Genomic DNA, 17,722 nt, shown 5'->3' on the forward strand with positions numbered 1-17,722 from the left:
GCTTTAAATAAAAGGAATAATTGCAATTCTTATTTGTTTAATTACATTTATCCAACCATACTTTTCTAACATTAAAAATTACCTCCAAGTTACCGGGTTTAGACAAGATACGAATAATTATTACTATTATGTACAATATATACATTTTCAATTTTATATGTCAAGTATTTTCTTCGTTCGAACAATTACAAATCTCCTATTTTGCTAAAACCAGGACAACATTAAAAATATAATAACTGGAAGATCTCGCGCGACAAAGTTGAAAAGAAATTACAAATGATATTGCTCTCGCAAACGAATTAAAAATTCCAAAATCGAAGTTCATCCTCCACTAACCAAAATTCTATCTTCTGTTTCAGGTAAGGATCAACGTAACGCCAAACTAATTAACTCGGATTTAGCGGATGATTCATGAGTAACGCGGATAATAATTGTCGACGCGATCACGGCTGAAAGGTACACGAACGATTACTCGTCAAAAAAAAAAAAAAGAGAGAGAAAAAAGAGAAAAGAAATCGATAAATTTCTCCCGGTGGAACACGAAGGCTCTTCCAAACTGTTAAGCAGCTTTCCCCCTCGGGTAGATTTTCTTACGGGCTTAAAACTGAGCTTACTTTCCGGAGAAAGTCCAAGTACAATATTGACTCTGGTGTATCGGCGTTCAGGATGCAGCATCGAAATTAGCTTCGTGGCCGCGTTTTATCTCCTCCTACTTTCCTCTTTTTCTTTCCTTCCCCTCTAGCTCCAACGTTTTCTGTTTCCTTCGTCCACCATTTGATATATCTTTTAATTTCTTTTTAAAGCTCGGTCGAACATGTGTATTCTTCTCGTATTCTTCGCTAAATCCAAGCGCCAAAATCCAAGAAGAATCAAAATTATATTATCTACGATTCCTTTCGAGAATTCACAAATATCGAGTGTCTCCTGATCCAACAAAACCCTGCAAAATTTGCCCAAAAAAAAAATAACAAGAACAGAAAACGACTGTGAAAAAAAGACTGTGAAAAATTCCAATCGTTTCATCCTGTACCAAACCTCCTGGTTCCATAAAAGACACCGACATTTGGCGAAAAAAAAAATCGAGAAAACAGCAAGATCGCATATATCAAAGTATCTAACACTATCCGCGTCCATTCACCATAAACGTTCCCAGAAGGAACGAATTATTTTGCCCAGAGGGTATGCCGGTAATTTGCAAAAATTCCCAACTGCCCACATTCGCGACTTCATCCGCAGAACTACCCCCATTTCTCTCTCTCTCTCTCTCTCTCTCCTCTCTTTGTCGCTTGCGCGTGTACGCGCGCGCGCATGGTAATGAAATATCGCGGTACATTAACGCGCTGCAGTGTGTCGTTGATTTGCATAAAGCGGGAACAGACCTGGTTCTCTGCAGAATGATTTAATTTGGGTATCAAGGCTGGATGCGGGAACAAACGCTTTGTTAGACTCGCGAGCGCGAGCAACCCTTTTACCCCTTTCCCCAGCGCGCGTTCCCTCTTTCTGCTGCTTCGCGAATCGTATTTCCCAAGTTTGTAATTTGTCGCCCAGCTTCCTCCTCCTGCAACTGCTAACGTCGCCCACCCTTCCTTTTCCTTCCTACTATCTCGTATCTTGCACTTAATTACGGGCATTAGTAACTGTATCCACCCCACACCCCCGTTCACCCTCCGCCTTTTAGTTGGCCGTTCATTAACCGGCGAGTTAACGAAATAGCCGCGTTACTTCCGGCTCAATGGCCAGCGTCCCTTTGGAATTTTAAGTCGCAGGTCGATTGTTAAGTTTGATGCGAACGAGCGATGCTCCGTGTGCCCTTCTCGCGTTTCGCGATGCAAATTATTTTCGTTCGGGAAATACGTGTACCTGTACTTTAGGAAATAGATACGTTGCAGAGTATCCGTGATAGAAATATATGTGAAATAGATGTGCTAGGTTGTCCCGAAGTTTCTTTCGTTACAAAGATATACAGGGTGATTGGTAACTGGTGGTACAGGGGGTGATTCTACGCGAAAAAAGAAGTCGAAAATATAGAATAACAATTTTTCGTTCGACGCTTTGTTTTCGAGAAAATCGACTTTGAATTTTCGCTCGGTACGCGTGCACTTTATCGCGTCTCGTTATAACCGATCTCACTGTAGATCGTTGTCTCGATTGACGTTATTTTTTTAATTTTTTAAATTTTTATTCCATATTTTCGACTTCTTTTTTCGCGTAGAATCACCCCCTTTCCGCTTGTACCACCAGTTACCGACCACCCTGTAGATAGAACGAAATAATATGAAACAATAAATGTTGTGCATTTAATATTTGCTTCTGAGAAAAGGAAACAAGCTTTTGGGACAACGTAATATGAAATAGCGAGGACATTTTGATCCACGTGTTGAGTATTATGCGGCACGACAGTGTATCATCAGTTTTGTTAAATGTTGCGACTGTTACATTGTTCCATGGATATCCTTTCGATCTTTCTGCAGCCTTGGCACTGACTGTGACAATTAGGTAAACGCGTGAACCGATAGAGAAATTACGCGCAACTCGAGCTTTTTAACATTTACCTTGCGTGGAATGTTTAACGTTTGACATAATTTGGAATAATTAAGGTTTTGCGTAATTTCTTACGAACTGTTCATTTGTATAACGTTGAATGAAATTAGCCAAATGAGATTCTGTTTGAATGGCAGGCTTTTTATTTTCATATCAAGATGACAGTGAAAGTTGATGTAATTTTCCAAGTATTAGGTCGTCCGAAAAGTTTCTTTCGTCTTATGAGGAAATAATAGACGCACAATGTTTTTTTGTTTTATATTAATTTATTGAATTATTCACGAATAAAATGATAATAAAAAAAATTATATAAAATAATATAAAACAGAAATTGTCGTTCATCTATTATCATCTTATAAAACGAAAGAAACTTTTCGGACGACCTAATACGATGCACAACGGCTGGATCAGCGTGATCTTTCAAGTGTATCTCTGAAAATTAGACTCTACAGAAATTCGCGTTCTAGGCATATCGCGATATCAGTTTTGCTACGATACGAGTACGATTTATGGTTGCGATACTTTTCCAAAAATAGAACCTACAATTGTGAAGGTAATTTTTTAATTGTACATTATTTCTTAACACTTAAATCGAATAACAAATGCAACAGTTTAGAACTGTTCAAAATATTCTTAATAAACAATCAGCAACAACTGTAAAAAGTCAGAAAGCCTTCTAAAATCTCATTTCGATGACTTGAAAATGTCTTACCATTCCTAGTTTGAGGACGATGGAAATTCGTAACGCGACACGAAGTTTCGTTAGCTCTTTTTTAAATAAAAACAAAGCTAAAGTATCTAAAGCGTAAAGAGAACGAGGTTCCTTACATGGCTTTCTTTTTACGACTGTCTGCAACCACGATTTTGCTCACGAAAGAAACATACCACAATTTGTCATAAATTTAGAATCAACGGTTTCCAACGAACAATCGAAGGTTGCAATTCGATCAGAATGCAATTAGCTGGTCGTCAATTGACAAAATTTTAGTCAAGTTTCCTATAGCATTACTGTGCAAGTTTCTATCAAGGGCACTTATATGAATTATAACATAATTTTCGTGGAATGATAGTGGCGATGAATGCGTTTAATTGAAATCTCTACATCGCAATAATTAACTTGATAAGGCAGAAATTTCATAATTACTCAGGTATAAACTCTCTGTACCTATATATATATATATATATATATATATATATATATATATATAGCTATATATTTATCTGCATTGTAATATTTCTACAATTATTATAATTGTTCACAGTTTGGAACACGGTTCAGGTGAAATCCAATAATTGTTACAAAACGTCTAAGCTACTTTAGACAGGTAGAACGTAGTCGTAATATTAACAGAGACTGAATTGTTATACGCCTGAGCAACTTCTAATAAAGATAATTATCCAGAAATTGATGAAATATTTCTACGGTAGATAGAATTGCTGTAAAATAAACGAGCCGTTCCGAGCGCTCTGCAACCGCATTTTACAATTGATTGGTCGCTTGAAACACGTAGAATTATTGCAAAATCAATGCTCCATTTCATGTCTTTATCGAACGAGTCGAATTTTGCATTCCACTTGTGGGTATTCGGTGTTAAATGAAATTAATTTTACGAGGAAATTTCTTATTTCAGTCGTGTAATTGCCTGGTTGTATGGATTTCTTTTGTTGTTAGTTATATCGCGGAATATTCGCAAGCAGAAGGATCATCGTATCGGTGTAATCAATTTTGAGGGGTCTCTTGTGAAATTAGGTTTTATAGACGTTTGATAGAATTTTAAAACGTCAATTAGAAACTTAGGAAGAAGAAATATCACGATTGATAATGTAGGAAGATCGAGATTCTTTTTGGAAAATACGTAGTTTCCAGAGGAATCAGTCGAAAAAATGACGTTCCACTGAAAATGTAAATTAACTTTTAAACAGCAGACGTAAAGTAAACATCGAATTAAAATTATTATTCAATCATATAAAATTATTGGTGGAACATAATAGAATTGCTCGGTTACCATGCCCAATTTAAATATCCATATCACCAAAATCACCCTTGCAGACAACTACCCTAACTATATAGACACCATAACTTTATTCTCTCATAAACACAGTTACCATTATATATAATTAACAATTATTTTCGTTACTGAATTTTTACAATCAAAACTGATTATACGTAATTGAAAAGAATACAATGAAAAATTATCCACGTAAAAAAAAAAATTCTATCGATGTACCGACAATATAAATTCACCGCATGAGAAAAATACGAGCAAACTTTGAAATTTACATTTACATTTTCAAGCCTGAATATTTATCAACAAACTTACCCTCGTTGGCCATAACGCAGCCAAATTTTCGTGTGGTGGGAAAACATCGCCACGAGGGTAAAACGAATGTAGCACAGGGACGTAACACTGAATCGTGGGCCCATGGATATCGATCCGTAAATAGTTGGCATATTTTGGTTCTTGGCCAACGCCTAACGATTTGTCCATAGCTACGACAGGTCTTGGAAACGAACCTATCGATTTCTCGATTCACTAGAGCATGTCGCCGACTTTGCTTGCGATTTCCGAATCCTCGTATGACTCTATCCTCTTTCTCAGACTTGGAATTATTTTTAATCCAAACGTTACAAAAGCATCGTTACGAAATCTGCTTTCTCTAAATAATCTTCAATTACGATTACTTAATCACACAATTCGTAAAGTTCGAATTGAAATGTTTATCGCGCGATAAAATTACCTCGATTTCACGGTAACGCACAGACAGTGGTTATAACAGCTATTTGCGCACGCCATTGTATTTATTATGCCGGTTATATAGTAATTAAGTAGTTTCAACTCGCTCCATAAATGAACTGCCAGCTTGTGTGATTCGAAAACGTATCCGCAGTGTAAAGAGCAGACCACGATAACCAGGATGAGATCAACGTACTCACGCGTACGTACGTTGTACATAATGGAAAATATTGCTGTTAAATGCGACGTGTGCGACGTGAGACTATCGATCAGTCGTATAGTCATGGGATGTCCTCTGTACAACGAAGAAGGGAAAAAGCGTAGCGTGGACAATAATCTCAAGGATGTCCTCACACATCGATCCCGTGCCAGCAAGAGGTTATCGACTTGCGTAAAGAAACTGAAGTATCAAGAACGGAATTTAACGAGCCACCGAATGTACAAATAGTTGCTAACGACCGTGGTCATTGCATGGACAGTGGTGGATGCGACTTTATGTAAAGTGTTGGGGTTATTTGATGTATGTGTAACAGAGAAACTCGTGGATAAATTGTAAGGTAGAAAATATATTTTAATACAGAAGTGTAATTATAAGTAAGAATATTATACAATTTCAGCTGGTCCAGATCCGCACGCTAGTAGTGTCACCCTATAACTGAAAAGCCGACGTCGCCTGTCTACTGTTTATGGTCTGCCCACGTCCCAGTCTTTTGTCCATACGCTGTCGATGGCTTCAGTTGAGAAAACTAAAAAGACCAGATGTACAGCTTTCTTAGAAGTGGTGACCGCTTCGACATAAAGAAATTAACAACGACAAGTAGTTCGAAGCATGGTATATTGGCTTGGCAACTAAGTGATCGCGGATTTTGTCATTAGGTGGTATTGACAAAATCCGCAATCACTTAGTTGCCAACTCATTCGCCAGTGTTCTCACGCGACTGCAGAAATTCGATACCGTGAAAATGAAATGTAAAAGTCGACGAACGAAAAAGGTACCCTCGGTTGAAAAACGAGCGTGTACGGGAATATTTTTTTCCTGCTACTGTGTGTGGTTAAGGGTTCGATATCTCCAGTGATAGGAGCAGATATTGCGTGGATCAACATTTGTACTCGTCAAAAGTTATGCTATTTATTTATGGTTATAAATGAGCATATACGCAACAGACAGGGGAAAAAAGCAGCGAACTTTGCTAACTAAATCACGATATCTGCAGACAGAAATGAATAACATTGTGAAACAAGGGGTGTGCCGTGTTTTTGATTTATCCGTACAAATGTGTGCAAACGAGACACACGGTAAGACAAAGTGTAATCAACGCCGTGCAGATAAATCGTTTCGTTTCCGAGCCGTAGAATGTAACGAGCTATAGAAATTGATTAGTTCAATTTCCGAATAAATTATATGCACGTTGCAAGACGCATTAATATCTCGTCCTTTTTTCATTTTTATCGTTTCTTTAGTTTTTGGGAATTCCAGAGTATTGGATCATTTCATTCTTGGTAGAATCAATCAAGTTTCGATTGATGAAACGTGACAACGTGTTTTAGAGCGCGTAAGGAATAGAGCGAAAGGGTTGAAATATTACCAGAGGAAGGTAAATGGTACGGGAAACTTCGTGTCTCTAGGGTTAACGAAGATCAAAGAACCGAGACGGAGATGCAAAAATAGTAGGCAGCGAGAAAATCGATAGTTGTGTAATAATAACGTGGACACCACGATATACTGTCCCAGCGAACCACCAATGTTTCCAATTCATATTCTTTTACCTTGATATTCATAGTATTATTCGTATTATTAGTATTAATGGCATAGTATAGTTGGTATTCTAGTTCACTAGAAGCTCCATTTGAATTGAAAACGTTAAAACATCGCGTTTCGAAGGTTTCAAAATATTCCGTCATTCCCAATACTGTTACTTCCAATTAGTCCATCGTGCTGCACGACGTCTAATAAACGAAATTGCACTAAAACGCTGGCAACCTGCGGCTATTGTTCTACCCCGATATGAACTAAGCCCTTAATGAGCTAAAAACCTTAAAAGAGCCGGGTTCCGAACATTTGAAAGTTATCCCATTATTATCAAACATATCGTCGTGCTACATGACGTGGATTAAAAAACAAATACATGGGAACACGTAGGTATTGTTCCATATCGGTGCGAGCCAAGCCTTCAACGAGCAGCAAAACCTCAAAAAAAAAAAAAAATTTCAAAAAATTGCCCCGTTATCGCCAATTATTTCATCGTGTTCCGAAACAACGCCTGACCAAACAATTTTTTTACAATATAATATATTGTACACGACATATACGATATTGTAAGACGGGGTATTGTTTTATTTAGAAATAAATGAAACGCTCGATGACTTAAAAGCCTTAAAAGAATGATATTTCGAAGATTTCAAGGTACTCCATCATTCCCAGCACTGTCACCTGCAATCGTTCCATCATGCTGCGCAACGCCTAATAAAACATCTGACACAGAGATGCCAGAGCCAGGCGAATATTCGCGTCGTTCCACTTAATCCTCGGCAGAAAATCAAAGCAGCGTGCCCAGGCAAGAAGCGTAATCTGTGTCTCGGCTTCCATTTCCACGGAGGAGGTTACCTGGAAGAAGCACCGAGAGCGGTAGACGAAGTAAGCGGCATAGGAGGAGCTAGTGTCGCGAACCAGTGAACATACGCTAGACAGAGAGGAAACTCGACGCTGTATATTTGCTCTGCGCTCCGCTGCAGACCCGTTAATGTGTTTAAGCCGAATATGGATCGTGGAAATTGGGTTCTGTCGCTTCTCCTGAATCTTAGGCGACGGATAAGGCAGAAGTGGCGCGCAAAACGTGGAAAGAGATACAGGGTGACCCAGAGTAAACGAGGATCATCCGAATATCTATCTTATTTATAGTTGTATGGAAGTCCTTCTCACGGTACCATGCCGCTGTAAATCGTCGTATACTTTTAATCTGTACAATTTCTGGCGATCTGCTTGCACAGCGTAGGGGCACCGTATATTTTTTGTCAAAAAGCTAAAAATTTTGTCCGATATGCAACTTTTAAAATAGACGTAATTACCGGGTAATTCAATAATAATAATGCTACCAAAAATGTACTTGGAAAGTATGTTAAGGACCACTTTGAGGTTTGGGTAGACTCGGATAAGAAGAAAGAAGAAGGGAAGATAAAAGACCGTGAACATAATTTTCTCTAATCTCTTTTACGAGATTTCAATCGGTTTATTTGTTTATTCGTTCCATATCTTTATCGATGTATGTTTTAGGCGATCTCATTTACAGGTCACCCCGTATATTATGGAAATAGAGTGAAATAGAGCGTTCTGTTAGGAAGGATGTATTCGCGCGTTAGCAAATACGGGTTAGTCTTCTCTTACATCGGCCGACTTCGCCGACTTAACGTCGACTTTACACAGCCCTCTTCCATCGACACAGAGGGGACTCGCGACTTTCTACGTTACGGAAAATTCTATTTGCCTCCGGTGTAATTGAGTTCGGTGTCTTCTCCACGATGTTTGGTTGGTTTGCCGTTTTCCCTGCGATGCTGGAGATTCAAACGCATTTGGCTGGGTAATAGGTCCCTTATTCCGTCTTTTTTAAGAATATTAAAGAGTTAGGTGAAGTCGATCAGAAGTTACAGTTTTACAAATTCTCAGGGATCTGTATGCTACACGTGGGATATTCGAAGTAGAATATTCATTATAATATTTAGTAGATCAAAGTAGTTTACGTTTCTTTTCTTTAATTACGTTCGTAAATATTTCGTGTTGATAAAATGCGCGCAATGAACGTAATCTACAAGAACGTGTAGAATTTTCAAAGTTAAATTTTCATGATAACATTCAGTGGAATAGAGCGAGTAACGTAGCTTGTTTTTCTTTAATTATGCTGGTAGAAGATAAAAATATAAAAATACACGAAGATGCACAGTCCGGGCTTGATTAGGACTGGATCATCGCCAACTGGGAAATAATTCCTTTGCAATGTGAAAAAGCTTAATTTCCATCCTGGCGCATTCTGCTTTTACGGGACGAATTTCGAAAAACTGACAGCGCTGTCTGTGTACAGCGCTAGCCTAGATCAATGGGTTGTAACCACTCAAAGTTTTATTTCATACCACTGTATATCGCTTTCATTGGCCATGTATGTATATGGAATGGTCGCTTTTTAGTTGGAATTCAATGGTACTATCCGTGAAATTTTGTTGTATGATCGATTGTCGTCAAACCTATTAAACCCTTCAACAATCAATAAAAACAGGGGGAAAAAATTGGAGAATTGTCTGTGTCTTTATTATAGTTTAGTTGGATAGCATTTTGACACATTGTGCAATTTAATAGAAAATAATATCGAACGTTAAATTTTCTCGCGTTTCTTTTTTCATTGCGTACAGCCTTTTGTAGAGCTGCAACGTACTCGCAACGTGGCGCCTTGCCTTTTACCTTGGGAAATTCCTTTTATGAAATTTTTCTTGTAGAAGTTCGCCGTACTCTTCTGGCCAGCATACACACAATAAGTTTCCTACAGTATAGTAATAAGTTATATTATAGCAATAAGTTTTAAGAACTCTTTTCTCCCCGGATTTTAAGAACATCGTGCAGAAGTTCGTCAGAAGTCAGAACCCATGCACTTTGTAACATTCAACTGCTTATACGATATAACGCAACTTTCTCGTACAAATCGCAGTTAGTTTATTGCCATCGAAAAATAATAACTTTATTTGCAGACGATATATCTTCTATCCGATACAATGGAATTTACTTGAGAAATTTTCTCTACAAATCGCCAACCCTTTGTATCGAAGCTACGCGTGATAAAAAATTCCAACACGTTGATTTAAACGGGAACTTCACTTTGATAAACGGAATTTTCATTTAAAAAGTCGAAGAAACATGTCGATCTCTCTATCAATTTCCTACTACTCGCAGTTTCTACGAATTACAATTTTCGTCATTCTATCGTTTTTTATCGTGTAACAATTTAACAGTTTAACAGCGAAATAACACAAGTATAGCATTCTGTCGATAGCCAGTGATCTACCAAAAGCACGTTCGCGTCGAATTCTCGTTGGTCAGTATTTGCCATGGAGAGAGAATCGTAGCTGAGAGATTCAGAAATGTAGTCACAGTTCCCTAAGGTTAAGCATAACTAAGCCGCTTATCCTAACACGGTCCCTAAGGATTTCCTGTACAGCCCATGTGCAGTACCAGCCTATCTCCTATTGACCCTCAGAACCCTTTCTTTCAACCTTTCTCGCCGCCCAATGGGATCGTTGCGGAAGTTTCCTGTTGGTTACATTTTGAACTTAATGGAAAATTTATCTTTATGTCGTAATTTGCATAAAGCTGATTTTTAATTTTATATGGCGCGCCGGCGATAAATTAGTTCTATTATTTTCATATTTACTATTTTACATTGGTACGACCAATTGCGTAGATTAAATGAACTTTTTAATTCTAATTTGGCAATTTTATTTTCACGCTGGTATTTTTTGATAGGAACAAATAGGTTGAAAGTTTACCTTTGTGCGATTCAACGTGTAAATGAAATACATTTAAAGCGGAAGTTTTGTCATGGTAGCTTTTTTATTAGGATTATTTATACAAATTAAACGGATTTATGGCGCAAGTTTAGCGAACGATTTTATGCCAGCGATTTTTCCGGTCAAATACGATTATTCGACTAAAATTTCAACCTCTGCATGATTGTTTCTGTAAATTAAACAAATTCGCGAATTTATTTTTATCTGCGTTTACTTTTACATATACGTGTGTTCACTATTCTTAGTAATAGTAGTGAATTGATGGGTAATATCGAAAATAATAATGTTAAAAATATATCTTTTTCGCGTAATTCCAACAAGGATTATATGCATGTTTTCTATTTCAAATGGATACGACAATATTGAAATCATAGAAATCGTTGAAAATTGCATGGAAAATTATAATAACTTGAATAATACCAGAGATAATTACATAAAAATTATGCTATATTCTCTCACAACATAGCCAAATATATACAAAAAGTTTCGAGCCCCTTAACACTAGAACTACTACTACACCGGTCAAATTGACTGGTATTACAATTTTATTTAAAAATTCCTACTTCATGTTATATTCTTTTTTTAGACAATGACGTAATGACTTTCGCAACGATAATTAAAGGAATAATATAATGAATTTTAATTTGCTTTTTGTGTATTCAAACTGAAAATAATTTTGTATCAAAGCTAGTTATACCAATACCAGTCGAAATGACGCTACTTGTCAAAGTGTAAAAGGATCCTGCGATCTGTTTATCGAACCTCAATTAACCAATTTCCCCGTTTTGTACAACTTGCCACACGTTTTCAAATTTTTACCGCGTATCATTCGATATGACGATATCGGTTATCGGGAAAATTCCGGATCGATCGCTACATCGCTAGATGCTAACGCTAGAAATACCACGTCAGTGAAAATGACTGGTTCTACAATTTTATAAATGTGTCAACCCTCGTTTAGGGATCCCAGATGGATTAATAATACCAAAAATGTACCACATAACATGGAATTCCTTCTATAAGAAAGTAATAAATCAATAAATATACAAATATTCTATTATTACGAATTTTTTAAAGACCAGTCATTTTGACTATCGATAGTTCTAGTGTTAATCTATAAATTCGTCATAAAAATTGTCTAATCGTGATGCCTTTAAATAAGAACAATCTCCTTTGAAGTTTAAAAATTCTTTTGCCCACCATTGTTTAATACATTCAATCTGAAAAATAACGCTGTGCTTTCTAATATAACTAAGATATATGATATCAGGTTGTCCGAAAAGTTTCTTTCGTTTTAAATGTGATAACAGACGAACAACAATTTCTGTTTTATATTATTTTATTGATTCTATTTCTATTATTCTGTTCGTGCATAATTCGATAAACTAATATAAAACAAAAAACATCGTGCGCCTATTATTTCCTTATAAAACGAAAGAAACTTTTCGGACAACCTAATTTTAATACGATATAGCATATCGACGAAATATGTAAGGAATCTCGAGTTAGTTAATCTGCAATTACGTAATAATTTTTCATCCTAAAAATTGTCTAACCACGACGTCTTCGAAAATATAAAAATACTTCATTTTCAAAGTTTAAGAATTCTCCTATTCCCTACTATACGCGTTCAAACTAAATAATTATGCTAATTTCTCCCAAAGCACAAGCAACATATATAACAAATTTCAAGTTCCTCAGTCTACACTTACATTGCATTAACAATTCTTCATTCTAAACGACAGGATTCTTCGTTCTATTGGATTGGCAACTAAGCGATTGCGGGGTTTGTCATTACCACCTAATGACAAAATCCGCAATCACTTAGTTGCCAGCCCAATATGATACGCTACGCTATGCACTAAAAAGCTGCAATCGTCGTTTCCGTAAGACAAAATTCTCCATAAAGAAACGTGGCACCATTTACGAAAGAACATTGAACTGCGCAAGTTGGAACGATTGGGACGTTGGAATAAAAATGTGAAAGAAAATTCAGCTGCGAAACTGGAGCGAAAACTCGAAGGTCGAAGCGTTCGAACAAAGCGTTCGGTCGAATTTGCCGCGATCGATAATTTTTCGAGGAAACTGCGGTTGGTCACGTTGCGAAGAGCACGCTTTTGCCTGTTCAAAAAAAAAAAAAAAGAACACGAGAAAATGAAAATACACTTTTCCGCAGTTTCAGCTGCCTTTTGCAGCAGAGTGCGTCGCGTACCGAGCCACATTCAAACGTCTGAAACGGATTAATTCAATTTACGTTATTCGAAATGGCAGAGCTCGGCTCGAAGCTGTAAGAACTCGAAGATCGAACCGTGTGCTGGAAGGAATTTCCTTCGAACTTGCAGAATCTACGTGTAATCGCAGACGAGTAGAAAGAGCATCCTAATCGTAGGAGGCTGCCGAATGGAATTATCGAGATACTTCGCGTAGGGCAACTTCGTGGACGGTTCTCAAAAGGAATTTTCGTGTATTGCGGACGATACGAAGCCAAGGTAGGTAGGTAGATAGGATACGCTTGGAACTAAATGAACGGGAATATTAGACCGTCGAGGGGATGGAAACGGGAGGGTGAGAGAGGAACGTGGCTTTGGTGGTGCAATTAGCGGGATTCCGCGTGACGCCGAGCTACCGGAAATCGAACCGAAGCCTCGCGCATTAGACTTTAATTAGACGCAATATGCCGGATCGATCACCGCGCCCCCGACATCCAACCTCGTTAATCCATTTAAGGATCCGTGTTAGACAGTGTTAGGAGAATTTCCACGGAGTTAGAAAGCCATTTATAACTGTTGAGAGTTGTGCATCTTAATTGGAGAAATAAAAGTAAAGCGACGCTAAGAGTACACTTAGAATTCGTATTAAAATAATTTTAGATTTATTTAGTAAACGATTTGCAGGATCTTCGTCGATACGAATTTGCACGCGTCTCGGTACTTCCTTTGTCTCGCCATCTTCCAATCCTGCCCGCAGGTGACCATAAACGATATTCCAATCCCAAAGAAAGATTCAGTCAGATATCTGGGCGTGATTGTGGACAGAAGAATGACATGGAAACGACACATAAATCCAAACAATTTGAGGCAAAATTTAAAAAATTCTACTGGCTCATTGGCAGACGTTCCAACTTAAGCGTGCAGAGTAAAATAATGCTACATAAGGTCATATTAAAACTTGCTTGGACCTATGGGATCCAACGATGGGGAACAGCGAGTAATTCCAACATAGAAATTCTTCAACGATTCCAATCGAAAACTCTAAGATCCTTGATAGATGCACCTTGGTATGTTAGCAACGAAAAAACACAGTTAAAAGAAAAATATCGTGTAACGAATCTTCGTTCGGATTAGCCATCGTTGTTGTACAACAGAGATTATATTTACTGGTATAAATATGATTTTTACACGGTACTTTTAAGTACTAGAAGCAAAAACATTGAAAATTATTTTCTTTTAAAGAATGGGACTTATAATACGTTCGAAAGTGAGAAAGATATTCGTTACAGTTGATTCGTTTCGATCGTATTCGATGGAAGAAGAAATGTTATTTCGACTTGTATTTTCCATACACACACAGATACGAAGAAAGAACCGAACCGAGTTATTAGGTCGTCCGAAAAGTTTCTTTCGTTTGATAAGGAAATAACAAACGCACGATGCTTTTTGTTTTATATTAGTTTCTTGAATTATGCACGAACATAATAATAAAAATAGAACGAAATGGATCATAGCTAATTCAATAAAATAATATAAAACAGAAATTGTTGTTCATCTATTATCACCTTACGAAACGAAAGAAACTTTTCGGACGACCTATGCTTGAAAGTAGCGTTCTCGTTTCGATTCTGAGCCGACGCGGCTCGGCAATAATGATAAAAACTAACAATAGCTTAGCCGCGTCGTATTATGCTCTTTCGAGAACGCGGCCACCGTGCAGAGTTTACTTTTGCCCGATGAGACAGCGTTGTCTCGCGAGAATCGGCTTCGGGTTACGACGAAATTCTTAAGCCTTTTCTATATTCCTATTATACCGGTTGAATAACACGTATGCAAGCAAACACGAAGCGATAGCACGTGAAAAGACAAGAGGAAAATATTCGACGACGTATACTCGTACGACGCCTGGTTTTCGAGGGAATCGAGTTTGAAAATTTACCAACTATACTCGAACGTGGCTAATTCCGCACTGGACGGGAATAAATAATCGACGGCGGGTTATTCCATGCGCGAAGATAAATCGAGAACGTGGAATACAATTTTCCCACCCAAGACGCTCTGTTTCCGAGAGAAGCAAATTTTGAAAATTTATCGTACGAGTTGGATTCTTAACCGAACGCGTTTAAAAACTCTGTCTTCTCGATTCCACGCGTTTTTATTGTTTTTTCCGCGCGTAGGATAATCGTAGGCAAGTCGGCGGTGGAGAAATTTTCAAACTCGATTTCCCGGAGAACCAAAAACGACGCGCTATGAAAAAATCTTATTCCACGTTTTCGCTTCTTGCCTTTTCATAAAAAGTCACTTCGTAACCGCCTGCAACGTGTTACTCCGCCTCAACCTGTGTTATTTCCCATCCCCGAAAAAAGATGCAGCAGCTGCTAGCACCTCTCGACGAAAAGCTCGCAGAAAGATTTAATAAAATGCCTCGTTTGAGAACACTTGCAGCAACCAACCATTCGATCGATGTTCAGCTTTTCTTTCCTTCTCTTTGTTCCTTTTGCTTGGTAAATCGAGTGACCTGCAGTTTAATTGAATGCCGTGCAGCAGGGTCGCGTCGAAAGGAGTAAAACAAGGGTCGATCGAACAGTTTCGCCGAGCTTACGCCGTTCCATTCGAGTTTATCGCGTAGGGCAACGAGGAACAGGAGGGCCGATCGTCAGACAATGGATGTCGTTGGACCGCGAACGCGATCCCTTTGCTTTCTTTTTCCTTTTTTTTTTTTTTTTTTTTTCTATCAAGCTCCGATGCTCGTCTATACGGTTAACGATACGTAATTTATTAGGAAACGTTGTTTTTGTACAAAACATTTACCACTAACGCTGACACTTCCTTCGAAACATTGTACGTAATATTGGGTTGGCAACTAAGTGATTGCGGATTTTGTCATTAGGTGGTATTGACAAAATCCGCAATTACTTAGTTTCCAAGCTGACACGAGAAAACTAAATTCGCGTGTTTCTGGGCATCTTCGATAAAATAACTTTTGAACAGATAGCTATCCTCCAACGTATTCCTGCAAATATATCATATTTATCTTTGCGTATCATTAATTTTTCGTTTCTGAAAAGTCCAACCGATCGCTTGTATTTTATACGAACTTGTGAATTTCGTTATTGTTATAATGAAATTATATATATTTTTTAATTAATTAATTATATATATAAGAGATATTAGGTTAGGTAAAAGTGTCTTTCTTTTACAAACGCCTCTTCTACGACGATGCATCTTTATACGAACATGAAACCTAATCTGTCGAACGTTGTGATCCTTAATATCTTCTTTAGTTCGATAAAATAATATAAAACGGAAAATGTTGTGCATCCATTATTTGCTTATAAAACGAAACTTTCAGGACGACCTAATAATTCGTAACTGGTTACATTGGGTGGTTCTACGTGAGGAAATAGATCGATGATTAATAATTAATAGGCAAATAATAATAATAAGGTTAATGAGTAAAAAGATAAGTAAAACTGTATTTAATGAAAGAAAATCAACAGACTAAAACACTTTGTTTCGGAGAAAATCGAGTTTGAAAATTGATCGAGAGTAGCGCAAACATCGCTAGGTAGAGACAAAGTTTGAATAAACGAGCGGCGACAGATCGTCGAACGTGAGGAAATAAGTCGAAAAAGCGGAGTAAAATTTTTAATCGTTCGAGGTCTCGTTTTTGGGAAAACCAAGTTTCTAATGTCGGAACCTAGGAATCCGCGGCGACCGTGCAATTTGTCAAATGACCGTCAAACACGTCCGAGCAAATTGGCATCCTGAATACAATTACTCTGGCAGCAAACGCCAGATCAAAGGAACTTTAAAGCGAAAAACTGTCCGTGATGAAAGTCAGGTTTCGGGCGTTTTGCCTTTTCTGAAAGACGCGCGTCGTCGCTAATAATCGACGACGTTGGAACCTACGTACCCGCGAAGGACAGGAAGAAGTTGGAACGTGTTTAGTCAAGAACTGATGCGGTACACATGGCGCGTGACGCGTTGTCAAATTTATTTTTCTTGAGGAGGAAGCGCCCGACGAAAAAATTGTATTCCACACTTTCGACTTATTCTCGCGCGTAATCGAAACCTCCTGTCGATTAATTATGCTTGTTCAGCTCGAAAGTTGAAACAGTTTAAGGGGGTATTCTGGTCTAGAGGCATGAATTTCGGGCGATTTTTGAAGCTCTGTACAAGCGAAACAAAAAATATTTTTGCTATCCTCCATTTTAGCATTTGTTTATTGATATTTCGAGATTACGTAAAAAATTCACTGAAAAAAAAACTCAATGTTTAAAAAGTTGCGAGCTGGCAAAGTGGGTGCTGCCAAAAAAAAATGGGGTGTCGTGGCGTGCATGATATCAACCCTTCTGGTCATTTGAAACAAAAAAAGCGAACAGATTCTTAATTAGTATGGATGCCGCTACCGTCCGAATCTTGGAAAAGTCAATACAACATTTTTTCACAAAATGACGGCCGTTTGAAAAAAATTTCTTATTTCGCAGGTTTTTTTGACAATTCCGAACGTTTAAAAAATAGTAATATTAAAGATTTTGAGCTGAGCGTGGTCCGGACGATAGAGGAGTATATAAGGAATATTCAGACCAAATTTCAAATAAATCGGTTCATTAGAACTTGAGATATCGTGCACGCCAACTCGAAAAAAGTAGTTTCGCGAGAAACGCGTTTAAAGTTTTGAGACAA

At 37.7% G+C, this 17,722-nt stretch overlaps 1 protein-coding gene and 1 long non-coding RNA gene across 2 annotated transcripts in view; one reads left to right on the plus strand and one right to left on the minus strand.

Moving 5' to 3' along the window:
* The window catches only part of Sdc (Syndecan), a 236,076-nt gene that overhangs the window by 135,515 nt on the left and 82,839 nt on the right, over positions 1-17,722 (plus strand). The window lies entirely within an intron of this gene.
* LOC143303666 (uncharacterized) overlaps positions 5,895-17,722 on the minus strand; it is a 60,144-nt gene continuing 48,316 nt past the window's right edge. Inside the window, exon 4 of the long non-coding RNA XR_013060185.1 lies at positions 5,895-6,022. This is a non-coding gene — a long non-coding RNA (uncharacterized LOC143303666). The remainder of the gene's footprint in view (positions 6,023-17,722) is intronic.

Source organism: Bombus vancouverensis, chromosome 15, assembly GCF_051014615.1.
Source record: "Bombus vancouverensis nearcticus chromosome 15, iyBomVanc1_principal, whole genome shotgun sequence".
In the NCBI taxonomy this organism is placed as follows: domain Eukaryota; kingdom Metazoa; phylum Arthropoda; class Insecta; order Hymenoptera; family Apidae; genus Bombus; species Bombus vancouverensis.